General features: G+C 41.8%; 1 pseudogene across 1 annotated transcript; it reads right to left on the bottom strand.

Moving 5' to 3' along the window:
* Positions 1-1,380: 1,380 nt before the first annotated feature.
* On the bottom strand, positions 1,381-4,552 carry LOC148021034 (putative 12-oxophytodienoate reductase 11; annotated as a pseudogene). The gene is made up of 5 exons (XR_015694662.1): positions 4,098-4,552; positions 3,824-4,011; positions 3,350-3,460; positions 2,450-2,632; positions 1,381-2,226 (listed from the first exon to the last, which is right to left on the bottom strand). The product of XR_015694662.1 is annotated as a putative 12-oxophytodienoate reductase 11 (transcript).
* Between the last annotated feature and the right edge of the window lie 15,448 nt (positions 4,553-20,000).

The following is a 20,000-nucleotide window of genomic DNA, read 5'->3' as shown; positions in this document are numbered from 1 at the left end:
GCAGCACCATAATGGACAACCTCCTCAATACGAGAGAGAGTACAAGGAGAAAATAGTTATCTCAAACTTCAAGGGAGAGAACCCTTCACCCACGGAGTTGGAGGAGTGGTTTGACAAGTTAGAGATGTATTTTTCCCTTTACCCAAGGCCCGAGAATGCCAAAGTAAAATTTGCAGCCCTTCATCTAGAAGGCTATGCTCACACTTGGTGGAGATATATGGCGAGGACGGGACATGACTTATTGTCTTGGGATGCATTGAAAAATGCTATGATTGAAGTCTTTGTTTCCCCTATTGAAAAAGAGCGGTTAGAGAAGAAGTGGTATGCACTTGAGCAACGTGGTCTCTCGGTTAGAGAGTACTCAAATCAGTTTTTGAACCTTTCGATGTATGTTCATGGGGTCTCCGATAGTGCCAAGTTGAATAAATACATATTTGGTTTGGAACCTACTCTTTCTTCCGAAGTTGGAGCCATGAATCCTACATGTTCACCATTCTTCTTTCCAAGATCGAAGAGGATCAGCCCTCTTCTCCTACCAACAACATGGACTCATGTCTTTGTAAATTGCTGAAAGAATATGATGATATTTTTCAGCCACCTACCTCTCTTCCTCCCAAAAGAGAAGTGGATCATCCCATTGACTTGCTGCCCAATACAAAGCCCATCAACAAACCACCATATCGCCTCTCCAAAGTGGAAAGAGAAGAGGTAGAACGCCAAGTCAAAGAGCTTTTGGAAATGGGTCTCATTAAGGCAAGCCAATCACCTTTTGCTTCTCCAGTCCTTCTTGTGAAGAAGAAAGATGGCTCCTTTTGAATGTGCATTGATTACCGCAATCTCAACAAGGTCACTATCAAGAATAGGTATCCAATACCTAGAATAGATGATCTCTTCCGCCGCAACTCCTCGTAAGTCTGCACCACGCATGGAGGATCTGCAGGCAAGCAACTCCTCCTTCACGGAAGCCCTAAATATGAGGTGGTGTGGGCTGTAGGGTCCTATGATTAAACGGCATCGACAAGTTACAACTAGCATTCAAGAAGGAGACGCTAAATCAAAAGAGAAACCGTTAGATTTGCTTTATTATCTGGTTTAGTGTTCTTTGCCTTTCCTATTCTTTGGATTAGACCAACAACAGAATGGCAAGCGGCACAATTAGTGCTTAGCTAACCGTGTAAAATGACATGATCATTCTTAGCACCTAGTTCTATAATCTCAGTTTCACCTAGGCCCGATTCATTACCTTTTACTTAAGTTCAAGGTTAAGTGCAGTACTGCCATTTCATTAAGAATAAACCCTTCAATGATGGCTGGCTAAACCCTACTAGACTAGATATCAAGTATACAAGCCAGATGATCATTAGACTACACAATAGGGAAAAGAATCCATAAGAGATTGGTGCGACATTGCAATGTTAGTAAGGGGGACCCTCGATGGCTGATAAAACTAGATCTAGTATTTGGTATGTGTATTGTAGTCAATGTTGAAGACAGTATTTTTGCATGGGCTTCCAATGCTGTGAATTGTAATCAATGTTTGGTCAATGGAGGTATAGAGAGTGTATGGTATAAGGTAACAGTTATGATTAATTAAAGGCAGTCAATTAATCAAGAGCCTTGGATTTTGCCTGCAAGTCTTCCAGGAATGGGTAATCTGTATATCCTACAATTATTGGGTCTTGTGTATAGAAAAGTCTCTCTCACATGTAATTGGTTGAGAGGAGCATTGAGCTCAAATCTTTTAGGTGAATCAGGGTTTGTCAAGAACCAGCGTCCTTGAAAGACCACCAAGTCTGCCCCTCCTGATCGAATAACTTCATTACCATTTTCACGGTTGTAGCCACCAGCCACTAAAAAGGTTCCTTTAAAAGCTTTTCTTGCAGGTAGCAGAGTGTGATGGGTCTCAGTTTCCACACCACTTGTCTTGATCCTGGGTTCTATGTAATGAGCATACAGGATATTGTACTTGTTCAAAGCATCGGCCACGTACAATGCTAGCTCCTCTGGATCTGAAACTTCAGCATCTGCATAAGATGTAAAAGGGGATAGCCGGATCCCTACCTTCTCAGGACCGATTTTTTTTGCAATGGCTTCTACCACTTCTAATGGGAATCTGCAACGGTTCTCGAAAGAGCCACCATACTGATCTGTTCGATCATTGACAGTGTTTCATAAACTGGTCAAGTAGATAGCTATGGGCACCATGGATCTCAACACCATCAAAACCTGTCATGGAAGGAAAGAGGAGAAATGCACAGTTTTAAAGACTGGCAGAAGGCATAGAACTGTTGCTGCCAAATATTGCCACTGCATTTAGACCAAATATTCAAATCACATGATCCTCTGCATTAACACTAATTGCAATTGCATAGTACGCTTCATATTTCTCATGGCTACTGATTTCTAAATTTTCTGCATCTGCAGAAACATGAAGTTGTGCTTGGCACACCTGCAGACATGGCATTCCTAGCTGCACGACGGAAATCATTGACAGTCATTTGTGGAATCCCATCTGTTCTCAATGCACATGATTGAGAGTACTCTGCAAATCCTTTGCCTGATTGATGAAGACCTTGCCCATTCCCCTTCTTATTTGCCGATGAAATTGGGGACTGACCATCAGGCTGGTAACCTGCAAACAAAGTATCATGGTCAATGGACCTGATTGCTAAAACGTGTAGACAAAAAGACATAGACTAGACATCATGAATGGTAGAGGGTGATGACCAGCTTGTGCAACAAACCCTATCCTATGGGCTTCAATCAACCAAATAACCAACAAGGATCCCTAAAGCAACACCACTACTGGAAAGAAGCAAAGATTAAGTTTCACAGCTGGGCTGGCCTTTTGTTTGCCAAAATCATTTACACTGTTGAATATCATATAACAGAGCCTTCATCTACATAAACACAGAAGCTCCAAAAGCCTAAGCTAACTCCGTCCCATGAAGTCTATATTGCTCCAACTAAGTGCACATCACTCTCAACTTTGAATCTCCATCTCACCATGTCATTCTTCTAAATCCAGACCATCAACAAGAACTGAATCAGAGACCAGCAAGGCCATTAAAAGGGGAGTGGGAGCAAACACAAGTATGTGAGTAAGGGCACAACTTCATCTACTAAAAACTTTACACTGACAATTAAACCTGACATTACAGTCATGTCTCAAAATATTCATCAACTATGCATATAAAAATGTCAAAAGAAGTATTTGCTATCAGCAGTTGTCTGTCTTATGAGCTGATAAGGCAACTTGCCCCAGGACCCGAAGGTGAAGGAAGCAAGTCAATACCCTATGTGTGAAATACATATTCAAATGACTTCGACAGGGAGTTACATGATATACCTATACTGGACACCCTCCCAACATGCCAGATTTGAAGAAAGAAAATGCCCCCTTTGTCATGCACTGCTTGGACAATGGGCTTCCATGCCTCAACTTGCTCATCTGTCCAGACTCCAGGTGCATGAGGATAGGTGTCAACACAATTTGCCACAATCCCGGTGAATTGAAGAACAAACTTACATTTAAAAAATATGACGCGCAATGAAATTGCAGCAATTAATTTCCTTTGTGGTTTAACCTTGCATCTTTTAACATGCATTTTGGCATGAACATGGGATGTGTACTAAATAGATGGACCAAAAGCTATTCATGTGGATCAACATTTTGGTTTAACAGCTCATTGTCCTGTGAACCTGAGGGTATCTCGCAAGTTCATGGTTTCAATGTTCAATGCCAAGTAATGTCTTGCAGTTCAAAATCTGCAGATTACTAGATCAGGTCCTCTTGAGAATAGTGCAGGCGTGACGGGAATACCATAAAGATGACTCTGAAGCCATGCATGATCCCACGAGTATAAACTAGAAGCGCAGGGGAACAAGACTTGCAAGTGCCTCATAGCAGTAATACTGCACCCGTTTCTCAAATCTTTGAATGGATGAGTTCCCAGGATTAGCTCCAGTTTGTCAAAATCAAAACCTGGCTGTACAGAAGCATGAACCCAACTGCACAAACTCGAGGCGTGTTGTGATAAGCACATAGAATTTTCATGATGTATGAGATGTGTGAGTGCAGGTACTGTTAATTGTACCTGTGGGAGAGGTGGAAAGGGCCCATCTGGTAAGGGGTGAGGAGGGGGATGGGCTGGAACGATCCGGGGCTGGGATCTTCATCTTCGTCGTGTCCACATGCGCCCATGGTGATGGTGCGTTTCAGGGACAGCAATCCGAAATTGGGTTTTTGTGTTATGTGTAAGAGAAGTGGGTGTGCAAGTAAGAAGATGGGAACGTGGGAGCTTCAGCTTCTGCTGCCGCGCGGACACAACACATATAGGCAGGCGATGCATCATCGATACGTATGTCATGGATAATATCAATCAATACATGTATATACAGAGGTATGTGAGTGTCTGTGTGTCGTAAATCGATGCATTGCATAGGGGCAGCTTCTACTGCTGCGCGGACACAATACATATAGACAGGCGATGCATCATCGATACGTATGTCATGGATAATATCAAGCAATACATGTATATGTATATACAGAGCTATGTGAGTTCAACATTATTCTCAACTAGTTGTGTATTACTGTCTCATTGGCTTGAATTTGAGCTCAACATTATTCTAAACTCAGCTTTTATTTTACCAACCATTTCATAGAATGGTTGCAACTATTGCTCTTACATGCTATTTTAAATGGTCTTGACACTAGATTTCATGTGATTCTCATTGACATTGATCACATTGACTTCAGTAGTTATATGGTACTCGGTGATTTGTTTAAAATTAATTTCAAAATTATTCAAACTTGTCTCTATCTCTGTTACTGTGTGTAATATTCCCTAATATGCACATACAATTTGTAAAGCTAACTCTTAGTCCAATAAGTACGCAAGAATGGCTGGAAAAAAAACAAGGAACTACTAGTTAAAATTGTGGCTATAGTGCATATTAGCCTTGCAATAGCTCCTTTGCTTTTTTCTCCCCCCTACATAGAGAGCATTTATAGTAGCATAAAAATGTGCATGAAAATTGAAGATCGAAGTGTGTTTAAAAATAAGTTTAAATGAATGTGGAAATGACGAGCTTTGTCACATAGAATAAAAACATTAAAAATCACGTTTATAACTCAATTTTGAACATGGGTCTCTTGATACACTTGTTTTCACAACCATAGATGCGCCCATAAGTTTTCTTTCTTTGTTAAGAAAATGCACCAATGAGGCCGTTTGTGCATTAGAGCTATAAATAACTTTGACAAATTTGGAGACATCGCTAACATTAATGGGTATTACAATGTTCTTCAAGTCAATATATTGGATGTACTATTCCTTTTCTAATTTTATATCTTTGTTTTGCAAGAATAGTTCTTCTACTTGTAGAGCTTCATATCTTTGTGAAGCTTGCTCAAAAGCAAATAATGCATATGGCTAAATACAACAATATCTAAAAGATGACATGCTTAGTATTCGATTCTTTTGTTTAAACATGAATCATCTCTACATGAGAAGACATTCAAAAAGTGGCATGAGACCTTGAACTTTGAATCAAACCTAATAAGAGCTTTTTAATAATAAATAAAAATGGTAGAACATGCATGAAAATACATTTCAAGTTGATATATCTTTATGTCTCTAGGAAGCGAGTTCGAGAACGACTTGTTAAAAGTCAACCAATACAGATGAAAGTATTTAATGATATTGTGAGGAGTATCAAAACTGCATTGATAAAAGTTATAAAGTATGTGGAACATGAAATAAGAGAATGATTCCCAAGAGATAAACTATTAGAGATAATGTCGATAGTCTATCCATAACTTTGGAACCACCAACAAGACATGCATGCAACATGATGTTCAAGTAGTAGTTAAGAGAAGAGTCTATGTTCTTAAATTAGTAGATAGGGATATATTTTTATAACAATGTAAGTCAAGCCCTCTTGCCAAGTTGAATGCAATGTCAATGAAGCTCCTCAAATACCCACTCTGATACCAGTTAAAAGATGGAGCAAGATTTATGGAAGCTCAAGCAAGAGAGAGCAAGATGTTATGTGAAACTCAAATGGTCACAACGTGTGGCGTGCCTTCCCTTATTCTATTGTCACGTGAAGAATGAAGAATAAAGTGACAGTGATGGGTAATCGCCACCTATAGTGTGCAGGTATGCGAGGGTGGTTAGGTAGCATAGGTGGCCTTTAACCCCTAACAATGAGATATTTTGCTTACATAAGGAATCTTTAAGGAGAAGAAATGGGTGGAAGAACACTAAGAATAAGTAACATCTCTTCAATAACAAAGTGAGAAATTCAAGCTAACAATTGACAAAATTGGCACATCCCCATTTCCACATAGCATTGAAGTAGACAACTAGTAAGTAATAAGAAGGGCCTACAACCACCCAACTAAGATGCTTTATGTGGGAGACATGTCAAGAGAATGACAAACCATAGTTAAAAAGCTACACATTTAGAATCTTTGATGAAAGCTATTCAATACATGACAACTCTAGTGTAAGGTGATAATGCTACCAATCTCAAGGTCAAATGTTAAGCTTTCCAAGATGCCCTCTACCACAATATTTTAGTAAAACTGCCCTAACTCGAATATGAAGAAGCAAAAGAATCAATGGTCAAAGATCTCTGATAGACATAGTATCCCCCAAAAGATATCCAAGAGCTTGGCTACATCCCTTATCCCACCATATCAACAAATATCTCTCAATAGAAACCTCACAAATCCACCTCTCTACCATCAATTGAGGATTTCTCTACCTCTAGTATAGCTTCCCATGGAAATGACAACTCCCTTTGAGACATCCACCAACCAATAAGATCCTCAAGAAAAACTATATACCAAAACTCTTAAAGCACCCATGTAGCATGTGTCCCCCAATACACATTGATATGACTAATATGCAAAAGGTGCTACTAAATTTGTAGAGCCTACAAAATCAGGTGTATTATGTTATTATGAAAGAAGTTGAGCATAAGTCAAGTTCTCCAAGATCATATGCCTCAATATTTTAAACTCGATGACTTGGCTTAAATAATGATTTTAGGAGCACATGAGGATGAAATGGGATTTTTAAGGAATAAGATACACAACAAGTTAAGTAAAAACTTAGATAGTTGCATGTGATTGTATGTTTCCTAGTACTCAATAGAGATCTTTTCATATGATCAGGCTTTTGCATGTTGGATGCCAGTTAATGCTTTACGAAATCATTTGGACATCAATTCAAGGTTAATATATGTAGCGAGGGTATCATCAACAAAACTAGATGAAAATGATGAAGTACTAAAAAATGATGGATGGTAAGCTTGAGACATTCAATGGCATTTTCTATATATACACTGCAAGATATAGGCCTTATACCGACGTTAAAAGTGATGAAAATGTAAATAACAAAATTTGCCCCCGTCATCGCAAAAAACGTCATTATTAGCGACGCCATAGAACAGCCGGTATTAGCGTCATTATTAGCGTCTCTATTTGCATCGGTATCATTTGCGACATTGATACCGACGTAAATAGCGATGCTAATAATGACGCTCTGCGATGCAAATAACGACGCATGCAGGTAAATTTGTGACGCTAATAGCGACGGTAACAGGGAAAAAAAAAATTGTGGCAAGGCAGCCACATATAGCACTGTGTGCTTTATTTGGGCCATACAAAATAGTTTCTGCACTGTGTACAATGCTCGTGTAAACCAAAATAAAGTGTACTTAAATCATAACACTGATACATGAAATAAATACGTGATCGCATAATGAAAGCGACTGGTACAATCATGACAAGATATCACTACTACATAGAAAATGTCTACACAGATCAGGCGACTAAAAAAGAAGAGTGTGTGAGCTCCAGGGATCCAAGAGCGAGCTACATATCCTCGCCATCCGAAAGCTCATCCCGCCGCAAAGGGGCATCGAACGGACTCTGCAAAAAAATAAACAACTACACATCAGTCCACCATACAATAATGTTTGCTAATTAAACATGGTAACTACGGAAAAGAAAGATGCGTGACTTACAAGGCCACCGCGTCTATACAATCTGTCGATCAATGCAGTGAGACCATACCTCTCTGCATATCGAGTCTCAAGGCCGGTCCGATTGCGAATTGTAATGGAGTACTGCAAAGAAAACAAAATACTAACTATTAGAAACATGATTGTCAGTACAAATGATATTGCAAATAAATAAGCAACCAAAACAAAAGAAAAACTTACAAAGTCCTCCAGATATATCTTGCGGCCACCACTCCCAAGATGATGGACCACTCCGACCTCTAGTCGTGCCCTCGCCACCTCACGCTGTTGACTCCAACGTCCTGGAGAATCTATAGTCTCCTCCCTCAGTCGACACCAGTCATCCGCGTCTAGCCACTCGGGCTTTGCAGTCCCACTCTTGAGTGCCTTGTGTGCGTGATCGTCTGTGTGACATATATGCATGCATACAGTCCATCATCCGACCCATAGAAAATCTATCTGCTATGGCTGGAACCGAAAACTCCTCATGCAAGGATGCTACTATGTAGTCCTTGCTTCCCTTCGGTATGTTTTTTTAATTATCTAAGACGTTGTGCCAAAAAACTTGTTGGTACAACTCTGTCATGCAAGCCATCACCCTCCTCCCCTTATCATTCATGATGATGGCTCCTGATATATCATTGACAAGATAGGCATATTCCTCTGGGATATGCCTAAGATGGGTCCTCTTCCACCTATGTCCACGCTCCTGGGCATATCCAGGAGACCCCTGTACATCCGGTGTACCGACCGGGGTAGTATTTATCAGTGTAGCACCCATAAGGGTGCCACTTGCAAACAGCTAAGTAAAAGCCGGAGTAACTAGAGTAGACGTCCCCACAGGTGTGACAAATCCTGGAGGTGACACAAATCCAGCAGAACAACGAGACGGAGACGCCACGTCTGTGTCTCCATAGCAACCACCTGAGCCACGCTCCTTGGAACTGCCACGAGAGCGAAGAGTCGCACTTGTATCCCGTGCCGACCGCGAGCTCACTGCCTCTGTATCTCTACAGCATCCCCTTGACCCTGAAGCACTCCCTCCCTCTAGCATAAGTCTGGAGCATTGACCTCATCTGCTCAAAGCTGAAGCATCTGATCGTGCCGAAGTAGATCTAATAGAGTGGCCTGACGATGTCCAAGACAGCTCCTAGTCTGCCATGTCTCTGAATCTCCCATCTGATATGAAGACATGCACGTGAAGATATCCTACAACTCCTCATCGCTCATCCCTCGACTCATCCTAAAAAGGTCACCTACACAGACAAAAAATGATGTTAGCATAATCAATTTAAATCATACAAAGCACGGTAATATAAATCCAAAAAAAATGATCTCACTTAAAATGCATATCTTATGTACCCTTATAAGTGATTAGTCAACGAATTGAGTAAGTGGATGCTCCAAGTATGAAGTATCATATGGTCCCATGTCAATCTCCTAACACAACTCTGCATACATGGGAATGTCGATAGACATGTCAACACAACAGGATGAGTCCATCTCGTTCTGAAAGAATTCTTGGACTCCTATATTTCCATCATTGTTAGCCGATGCTGACTCCTCTACATGCTCCAAGCTTTTGGTGGCCTCCACCCCTTGCAATATCAACCCATCTATTTGCATATTATCCTCATCTATGCTCGAAACATCGCCTTGATCATATACTCTCGCACCTCGGGGAGCTGAAGGTATAACATACCACCATCGAGGTTGTCGAGGGTTTTGATAGAAGATTACCTGTCGGGGGTTTGGATAGAAGATCCCTTCTTCTTTTTTCTCTTCCTCCCCCTCTCTCATTTTCTTTAACGATCATGGCTACGACTACGATGAAGTCCACGATCATGACTACGATTACGACTACGACCACGATCACAACCACGACCACGACCACGACCACGACCACGACTACGACGATGACTATGACTACAACGACCACAACCACGACCACAACTATGACTACGATTACGACCACGACCATGGCTACGACCACGACCATGACCACGACCACGACCACGACCACGACCATGACCACGATCACGATCATGATCACGACCATGACTACGACGACCACGACGACGACCATGACTATGACCACGACCACGACCACGACCACAACTACGACCACGACAACCATGACCACGACTATGACTATGACTATGACTACGACTACGACCACGACCATGACCACCACTACCACTACCACTACCACTACCACTACCACTACCACTACCACTACCACTACCACTACCACTACCATGACTACGACTATGACCACGACCACGACCATGACCATGACTACGACCACGACCACGACCACTACCACTACCACTACCATGACTACGACCACCACATCTACCACTACCACGACTACAACCACTATAATAAACAAGAAAAGAAGAAGAAAAAAAAAACTACTACTACTACTACTACTACAATAAATAAGAAAAGAAGAAAAAACTACTACAAAAAAAAAAAAAAACTAAACAACTATAAACAAGAAAAGAAAAAAAAACTACTGCTACTACTACAACAACAAACAACACCAATTAATTTCCTTTTCTCTCTTCCTCTCTCTCTCTCTCATTTCCTCTCTCTCCCTCACCCTCTCCCCCTCTTTCTCTCTTTCCCGATCAGGTTTAATGTTTTTTCTCTCTTTTTCTCTCTCTTCTCCCTTTCTCGTTTTTTCTCTCTCCTCTCCCTCTCTCATTTCCTTTTCTCTCTTTCTCTCCCTCTCTCATTTCCTCTCCCTCCCTCACCCTCTCCCTCTCTTTCTCTCTTTCCCTATTAGGTTTAATGTTTTTTCTCTCTTTTTCTCTCTCCTCTCCCTCTCTCGTTTCCTTTTCTCTCTTTCTCTCCCTCTCTCGTTTCCTCTCCCTCTCTTTCTCTCTTTCCCTATCAGGTTTAATGTTTTTTCTCTCTTTTTCACCCTTCTCTCTCTCTCTCATTTTTTTTCTCTCTTTCTCTCATTTTTTATCCCTCTCATTTTTTTTCTCTTTCTCTCATTTTTTTCTCTCTTTCTCTCCCTCTCTCATTTCCTCTCCCTCCCTCACCCTCACCCTCTCTTTCTCTCTTTCCCTATTATGTTTAATGTTTTTTCTCTCTCCTCTCCCTCTTTCATTTCCTTTTCTCTCTTCCTCTCCCTCTCTCATTTCCTTTCCCTGCCTCACCCTCTCTCTCTCTTTCTCTCTTTCCCTATTAGGTTTAATGTTTTTCTCTCTTTTTCTCTCTCCTCTCCCACTCTCATTTCCTTTTCTCTCTTTCTCTCACTCTCTTATTTCCTCTTCCTCCCTCACCCTCTCTTTCTCTCTTTCCCTGTTATGTTTAACATCTTTTCTCTCTTTTTCTCTCTCCTCTCCCTCTCTCATTTATTCTCACTCCCTCACCCTCTCCCTCCCCCTCTCTTTCTCTCTCCCTCCCTCTCCCTCTCCCTCTCTTTCTCTCTTTCAATCCCTCCCTCTCCCTCTCTCATTTCCCTATTATGTTTAATGTCTCCCTCTCCCTCCCCCTCTCTTTCTCTCCCTCTCCTTCTCCCTCTCCCTCTCCCTCTCTTTCTCTCTCATTTCCTCTCCCTCTCTCAATACACACGAATTATACCAAAAATAAGTAAAAGAGAGAGAAAAAACTCCATCTCCCTCTCATTTTCTCTCCCTCCCTCTCCCTCTCTTTCTCTCTCATTTCCTCTCCCTCTCTCAATATACACGAATTATACCTCATTTTCTCTCCCTCCCTCTCCCTCTCCCTCTCTTTCTCTCACATTTCCTCTCAATCTCTCAATACACACGAATTATACCAAAAAAAAGTAAAAGAGAGAGAGAAAACTCCCTCTCCCTCTCTCATTTTCTCTCATTAATTATGAAAGCGCTCCCGAATCCTTGTAAAAGAGTGCCAGGCTCACTCCTGTGCAAATTGTATGCACTAGTTGGGAATGGGATAAGTTAGAACAGTGGAAAATAGGAAAAGAGGGCCTAGGCTAATGGCCGGCCATGTAAAAAGTGGGGATGACCGCCCAAAAAGTAGGGCATGTATATAAAGTTCAAAAGTGAAGGAGAAGATCATTCTTGTGTGTGGCCAAAGCTTCTTCTTTTTCTTCTCTTGTTTCTTGCCTTCTTGCTTGCGCTTGAGTGAGGGATTGAGGGAGTGTGAGAGAGTGAGTGTGTGAGAGTAAGGGATCGTGGAGAAGAAGCTCCCCATCTTGTGTCTTCATATTCTCTTCTCTTTTCTCACACGGCTATGGAGAATGGAGCTTGACGGAGAGGGCTTGAGGTTGCTTGAGCTTGCCGCAAGGATCATGGAGCTACTGGAGTGCAAGAGAGAGGAGGGAACTCGATTGAGCATCAAGGTAAGCTCACTACACCCGTAAGGTAGGCATATCGCGTCAACTATGTGAGAGATAGCCATGGCCGCTCGGCTTGAAATGCTTGATCAATAAGTGGTCCATGGGTCTCAGGGTAGAGCTCCGTAGCTCCCCTTCATTTTGGTTCCATTGCCAGGACCGACGGAATCGAGCCTCGAGCGCCGCGCATATCAAATCGAGCATAGAAGTAGGGTTTGCAGCCCGAACCAATGCTCAAGATAGTTAGGAGATTTAGGCAGTTTTAATCCTTGGACCAAGTAAATATTTTAATTTGTTGTTGAATATTAGAGTAGGACCATCCATCTCCATCTCTGTTTTTTATTTTTGTTGCATTAGGTTAAGATTAGGATAGGAAAAAAAAGGAAAACAGAAAGGGTTCTACTGCTGCTGAAAACAAGAAAATAGGGGCACAAATTCAAATTTCAAGTTGGAAGAGTGTGAGGGATTAGCTTCTGAGGTTACAGTAGGCTGGGATGGGGCAATAAGAGGCCCAAGGAATCAGGAAAGACTACATTTTACATTCTGCTTTGTGAGAGAGAGTGAGCTTGAGAGCCAGGGGGAGAGAGAGAGAGAGAGAGAGAGAGAGAGAGAGAGAGAGAGAGCTGCCGGGAGATCCTTGGAGTGTCGTTCGATTCGAGCACCACAGTGATTCCAAGTATGTCTAGCATTTCCTTGTAGTGTTTTGCACCTATCTGGAAGGCACTGGATGATTCCCTGGAGTAGGTGTTGAGATATCGAACTCCACTCGTGATATGCCAGGGTGACCATTGTGCATTTATGTCACCGACTTGTCAGTTGTTTGCTGATGTGGTTGGTACACCACCCATGAATAATAGCTAGATGACAGCTATCCTTATCTACTCTAGTTCGTGGCTCAGTTAGTATGCCACCTTAGTTAGTTGAGTTTGGTTTGAGACCCATATATAGGGTTCTTCTATTTCTATGTACTAGAGTTCTTTTGGCTTACACAACTAAGAAGAGAAAAACTGTTTTCAGCCTCCACCTTTGTGTGTATTCCCCCATTGTGCAAGCAAGAAAGCTACAAGTGAGACTCCTTCCTTCTCTCCCACAATCTTGACATGGTATCAGAGCCTTGTTCATGGTAAGGAGCTCAAGAAAGCAAACCAAGTTCGCGGTGTTCTGGTAAGAGGACCAGTGTTGCTTTCATTTTTCTGTTTTGGGAGCAAGTCTCTCCAGGTAGCACAGCCGGAAAGTACAAGAGTGCATTGTCTCAGATTGAGACGCCCTTCGCGGTGTGGCAAGAGGGTGGTATATGCTGCGGGTTAGGGCTTTAGCCCTTGGTTGCTCTGTTTTTCTTATTTGAGGCCATTTCGGGGCCTGTTTTGGAGACGGAAGTTTTCTACACGCACTCAGAAAAAGGCCCTGTTTTATGCTGTGCGACCACTGTTCTACAGGTCGGTGAAAAGTTACTATAGAAATTGCATCGTATGCCTGTGCGCAGAGACATTGGGAGTTACAGAATCATCCTTGTTGCCTGTTGATGCAAAATCGTCACTAGGAAGTGACTGTGTGGTCAAATACCACTTTCGTCAGTTTTGCAGATTTGCCCTTGTGAGGCTGAAGCTGTGTTCTTTGCAGTGACAGAATTTTTTGCAGTGTTCTCTAATGGCGTCTGATTCTCTTTCACAGATTGTCACTGAAAAGCTTGACAAGAATAACTTCCAAGCATGGAAGTTCAGAATGACAAATTTCCTTATGAAAAAAGGATATTGGAAATTCGTTGCAGGAAATGAAGAAGAACCAGTTCTTCCTGATGTTCCCAATCAACAGCAAATACAGGCATTTAAAGCATGGCATGAGAGAGCCAAGAAAGTTATGTACTATATGTCTATCAGCATTTCAAACTCTATGATTGTGCATATTCAAGATGAAAGTACGCCAAAGGAGGCATGGGATACTTTGTCAAAAATGTATAGTACAAATATGCAAGCCAGGAAAATGCAGCTCAAGCAAGAGTTGCACAATGTGCAAAGAGAAAGTATGAGCATCAATGACTACCACATGAAGGTGAAGAAGATTGCAGATGCACTTGCTTCCATTGGGTCGCCAGTGGAAGATGATGATTTAGTTTCTATGACCTTGAATGGTCTAGGAAAGGATTATGCACATTTCCGAACATCCATTTCCGTCCGTGAAAGATTTCCTAATTTTGAGGAGTTGATTGCTCTTCTAATTTCTGAGGAGCAGAGAAATGGTGGTGCATCTTCTTCAGGAGGAACTTCAAAAGAAGCTGTCTTCTACTCAAACGCTGGAAGAGGTAGAGGCAGAGGTAGAGGAGGCCGATCTGGAGGCCGTGGTAGAAATCAGAATATGCAGCAAACTCAAGAAAACCAGTCCTATGGAGGAGGACGTGGTAACTCTAGAGGCAGGGGGAGCCAAAGAGGTTGTGGTGGATGGCAAAGAGGCCAAAATGCAAACAGCAATGTTGAATGCTACCAAGAACCTAGTTTCTGTTGGTCAAATGGTTGAGCAGGGCTTGCAGGTCATATTTAATTCTCATGGATGCTTTGTTGAGGATATGAAAAATAAAGGTCGCTTGATAGCAAAAGGAAAGAAGAAGGGCAGAATGTTTACGTTGGATGCAGACATACCTGAATTGAGTGCAGCAATGTTTGCACATGGGACTGGTGTAGTTGCAGATATTGATATCTGGCATTAATGCATTGGTCATGTTAATGTACAATGACTTAAATCAATGCAAGCCCAAAATATTGTTGCAGGATTGCCTAAATTCAAGGTTGCAGAAATGCATAAGGTATGTGAAGCCTATCAGTTTGGAAAACAGGCAAGGAAACCATTTCCTACATATGTTCAAGAGAGTAAGAAGCCATTGGAATTAATCCACTCTTATGTGTGGACTACTAAAGCTGCATCTCTTGGAGACTGTCATTATTTTGTCACTTTTATTGATGACCATAGCAGAAAAGTTTGGGTGTATTTTATGAAAAAAAAAGTGAAGTTTTTGAACATTTCAAAACTCTTAAAGCTATGGTTGAAAAAGAAACAGGCCTGCAAAAAAAATGCCTAAGGTCAGATGGAAGGGGAGAGTACCTCTCAAATGAGTTTGCAAGGTTCCTGCAGGAGCATGGCATAAAGCAGCAATATTCATGTAGTCATACCCCACAACAAAATGGAATTGCAGAAAGAAAAAACAGGCATATTGAAGAGGTATCTCGTGCCATGCTCAATGAAAAAGACCTGCCAGATTTTTACTAGGCTGAGGCAGTTGCTACAGCAGTCTACATAATGAACTGGACTCCCACTGCAGCAATACATGGCATGACTCCAGAGGAGAGATATACTGGTAGGAAACCAAATATTTCTCATTTGAAATTTTTTTGTTGCATTGCCTATGTTCATGTGCCAGATGAGTTGAGATCCAAGTTGGATCCAAAAGCTGAGAAGTGCATCTTTATTGGTTACTCTCTACAACAGCAAAAAGGGTATAGATGCTATAACCCTTCTACTTGTAAGTTTATAGTGAGCAGAGATGTTGTTTTTGATGAGATGAGTAGCTGGTATAAACCAGTAAATGTGATTGATAATGTAGATGCACAAAACGGTAGTGCTGCACAGAATTCACAGCAGCAGTCACAAGATATTAGTGGACCTGGAGCGTCCTCTAGCAGTGGTTCACATTTTTCGCCATGGACAGGCAGATTGAGATCAAGAGAATCTTCTCAAAGCAATGCAGATAGTGGTATGCAAGTATCACGAAAAGGAAAAGAGAAGTGATGGAACCTAGAACGGGTTGTGTACTAGCTGGACCTCTATCACACGCGCTCAACAACCTCACGGCCTTGCGGCCAGGAGTATTGATGACACATACATTACCTTCCTAAATGTCTTGCGTTTGTATTACGTCGTTTGTAGTCCACTCTTCTCTCACCCACTACTCCTCAGAGGGAGTCCCTTACACATTGCCTAATGGCACGAAGCACAGACATAGGGGGTCCTCTAACGACTGAATGCCGCCACCCCTCTGCGACTCTCCTACACCTTGGGGATTGGCCCCTCGGTGCGTCGCTCAACATATAAACATGTCGCACAAAATCCACTCAAGGTACCATATAATCGTATACAGGAATATACCATTGTCCTTACTTCTCTTTTCCCTAGACTCCACGACTAGCCTATGGCTTAGGGTGTTCTGTCTCTCACTCAACGTGGGTCAAGGTCCTAATGAAAGCAATTGCTGTGCATCCAAGATTTCTGATACCTTTAAATATTTCCATGATTTATGCATATTGTGGATGCTAAGTGCTCAAACAATTATGAAATCAATATTGTGCACATGTGGAAAACATCCTTTCAATGATTTTCAACTACCGTTCTCATGCGGCGTTGCACGAACCTAGTACCGAGGAAACCCTCGTGCTACTAGGCCCTTATTTTATAATTATTCACCAACCTATGTGGCATGCAAACAAAAACAGCAATCTTTTCATCATTTTACTCCACATTTAGACACATTTTAACCACTCTACCCTCCCATCGATCAAATATTGTATTGTTGTATAGATTTATAAGGCATTTTGCCATCATTTTATGTGTAAAAAGCGGAAAAAGACGCACTAAAACAAGAAGGTGGGAATGAACTGAGGCAAATTCTCATGCTTCAGTCCCCACAAACATTCACAACCATTGTTCTTAATTTTCATTAATTTTCCGCACCCAAAATGCATTTTTCCCCTATTTTTAGTGTTTTTTCTCTATTTTCCTTGTATTTTCCCTTATTTTTTGCATTATTTTATTACTAAAAATTCAAAATAGTTTACGTGTTTTAGTGTGTTATTTTGAGCCACAAAATGCATATTTTTCTGATTTTCTGATTATGATCAACAAGTACTCATGGGAAACAGCAACATAAACAATTTTTAGCCCACATGAACAACATTTTATCAATCAAAAGCCATGAAATCTCAAATTTCCTTTGAAAAAATTGAATTACCGCTTATTTGCGTGTTTCGGGTTTCATGTCCATGGCTGTAAATCTGAAAATCAGCAGCACTTCATGCTCAGCACGATCACAAATCACCATTTCCAACCCATGGAGCAATCTGATCAATGCCGGACAAGCCTCCATCATTCTTTCTTCTTCCTTTCTCTTCCCACATGAACTTGCCTTTAGAAGAGAGAGAGAAAGGAGAGAGAAAGACTAGATTTCCAACTCAGCATTCAGGCCATCAATTGACGGGCGAAGGGCGGCGATAGAGTCAGCATTCAGGAGGGAAGCAAGGGCCAATGTCTGATGGGGGGGTTGTTTGCAGGCAGCCATGATGATCATCCACCATGAAGGCACATTTTTCGGCGTGATGCAGGCGTGGGCTTCTTGTCTCTCTCTCCACAATTTCTTCATCTAACTTTTCATGTGGCATAAAATTTCTTGGGCTCCCAAAGGTCATGCCCACTTTGGCCACTCCAATGTCCACCTCTTCAAATCTTGCCCAACTTCTTAGCCATTTCCCCGTCTGGACTCGGAATTGAGCTCTGAAAAATCTTGGGCGTCCGGCTTAGCATCCTGCATTGACCAGTAGCTCATGTCAACCCGCATGACTGTCTAAAAAATTATGAAAAATCAACAAGTGTCGCTCGGGCACCTTTAAAGCACTTTGGTGCTTAAAATCGTCCTAGGTCGAGCCGCCGCCTTTGACGGTGAATATTTTTCCCTTGATATTCATAATTTTTAGCTATTTTTAAGCACTTTCCGACACCTAAATTCCGCTCTTAAGAAGGTAGATCAGCCCATGTTTGATGTGAATGCAGGTCACTCTTATGTGGATGGTGAATCCAGTGGCTCAAAACAGAGCATTGATGATGAGTTGGGTATTCCTTCTATTGTTACACCTGGAGTAAGGAAGACCAGGGATGTTTTGAGAGCACATGGGAGTGAACCTACTTTGCACAGGTCTACCAGAGCTAGGTATCCTGTGGATAGACTGAAATATGATGGATTTACAGCCATTCACTATGCATATATGGTCAAAGTGATACAGGAACCAGAACCCACTTCTTTTGAGCAAGCCATGGGAAAAGAAAAATGGGAGAAAGCCATGGATGAAGAAATGGATACCTTGGAAGCAAATGCTACATGGGAATTAGTACCTTTGCCTAAAGATAAGCATGCAATTGGTTGTAAGTGGGTTTATAAGGTGAAACACAATGCAAATGGCTCTGTGAATAGATACAAGGCAAGATTAGTAGTCAAGGGGTATGCACAAACATATGGCATTGATTATGAAGAAACATTCAGTCCGGTTGCAAGGATGGCAACCGTAAGAGCAGTCATTGCTATGGCTGCATCAAAGGGATGGTCTTTACATCAGATGGATGTAAAGAATGCCTTCTTGCATGGTGATTTGCAAGAAGAGGTCTATATGGAGCAACCACCAGGTTATGTGCATACTGTTCATCCTGAGTTTGTTTGCAGGTTGAAGAAAGCCTTGTATGGGTTGAAGCAAGCACCTAGAGCATGGTCTGACAAGATAGGACAGTATCTTGATACTATTGGCTTTCAGATTTCCAAGGCAGATTTCTCACTTTATGTGAGAAAAACAAAGAAATGTATTATGCTACTTGTCATTTATGTTGATGATTTGATTATGACAGGTGATAGTGATGAAGATATCCTTCATGTAAAAATGCTATTGAAGCAGAAGTTTGAGATGAAGGATTTGGGAGAGCTGCGTTATTTCTTGGGCATTGAGGTGATTAGATCACCAAGTGGGATACGGCTCTTGCAAAGGCAGTATGGATTGGACATGCTGTCCAAATATGGGATGATAGGCTGTAAGCCTATTTCAGTTCCTTTGGAGCAGAATGTGAAGCTGAGCATAGATGCAGGTGAGCTTCTGAAAGACCCTACTATGTACAGACGCATAGTAGGAAGTTTGATTTATATGACTATTACCATGCCAGATTTGAGCTATGCTGTTGGATTGGTAAGTCAGTTTATGCAGGCTCCAAGGAAACCGCATTTAAATGCGGCTAGACGCATACTCAGGTATGTGAAGTCCACATTGCAGTATGGACTATTTTATGAGACTAGGGTTCAGATACAGTTGCATGGATATACTGATGCTGATTGGGCTGGTAGTATTTCTTATAGAGGATCTACCAGTGGATATGTGTTCTCTTTTGGGAGTGCTGCAGTCACTTGGAGCAGCAAGAAACAACCTACAGTTGCCTTGTCGAGCACAGAGGCTGAGTACAGGGGTGCAGCAATTGTTGCATGTGAGGTAACTTGGTTGCAAAAGCTACTTTATGATATGCATCAGCCTACAGATGGGCCAGTTGTCATTTATTGTGACAACATGAGTAGTATACACTTGGCAAATAACCCAGTCTATCATGCTAGAACAAAGCACATTGAGGTGCATTATCACTATGTGCAGAAGAGGGTTTTACTAGGTCTTATTGATCTAGTTTATGTCAGCACAGAGGATCAGGTAGCTGACATATTCACGAAGGCATTGGGCGCAGAGAAGTTGCGCAAATTCAGAGACCTACTTGGTGTGCAGGAATTGGGATTGAGCTCGAGGGGGAGTGTTGAGATATCAAGCTCCACTCGTGATATGCCAGGGTG

This window comes from Lygodium microphyllum, chromosome 18 (genome assembly GCF_053477565.2).
Source record: "Lygodium microphyllum isolate KBCC chromosome 18, Lygodium_microphyllum_v1.1.10, whole genome shotgun sequence".
NCBI classification, from domain to species: Eukaryota; Viridiplantae; Streptophyta; class Polypodiopsida; order Schizaeales; family Lygodiaceae; genus Lygodium; species Lygodium microphyllum.
This window is presented reverse-complemented; position numbering and strand designations above follow the sequence as displayed.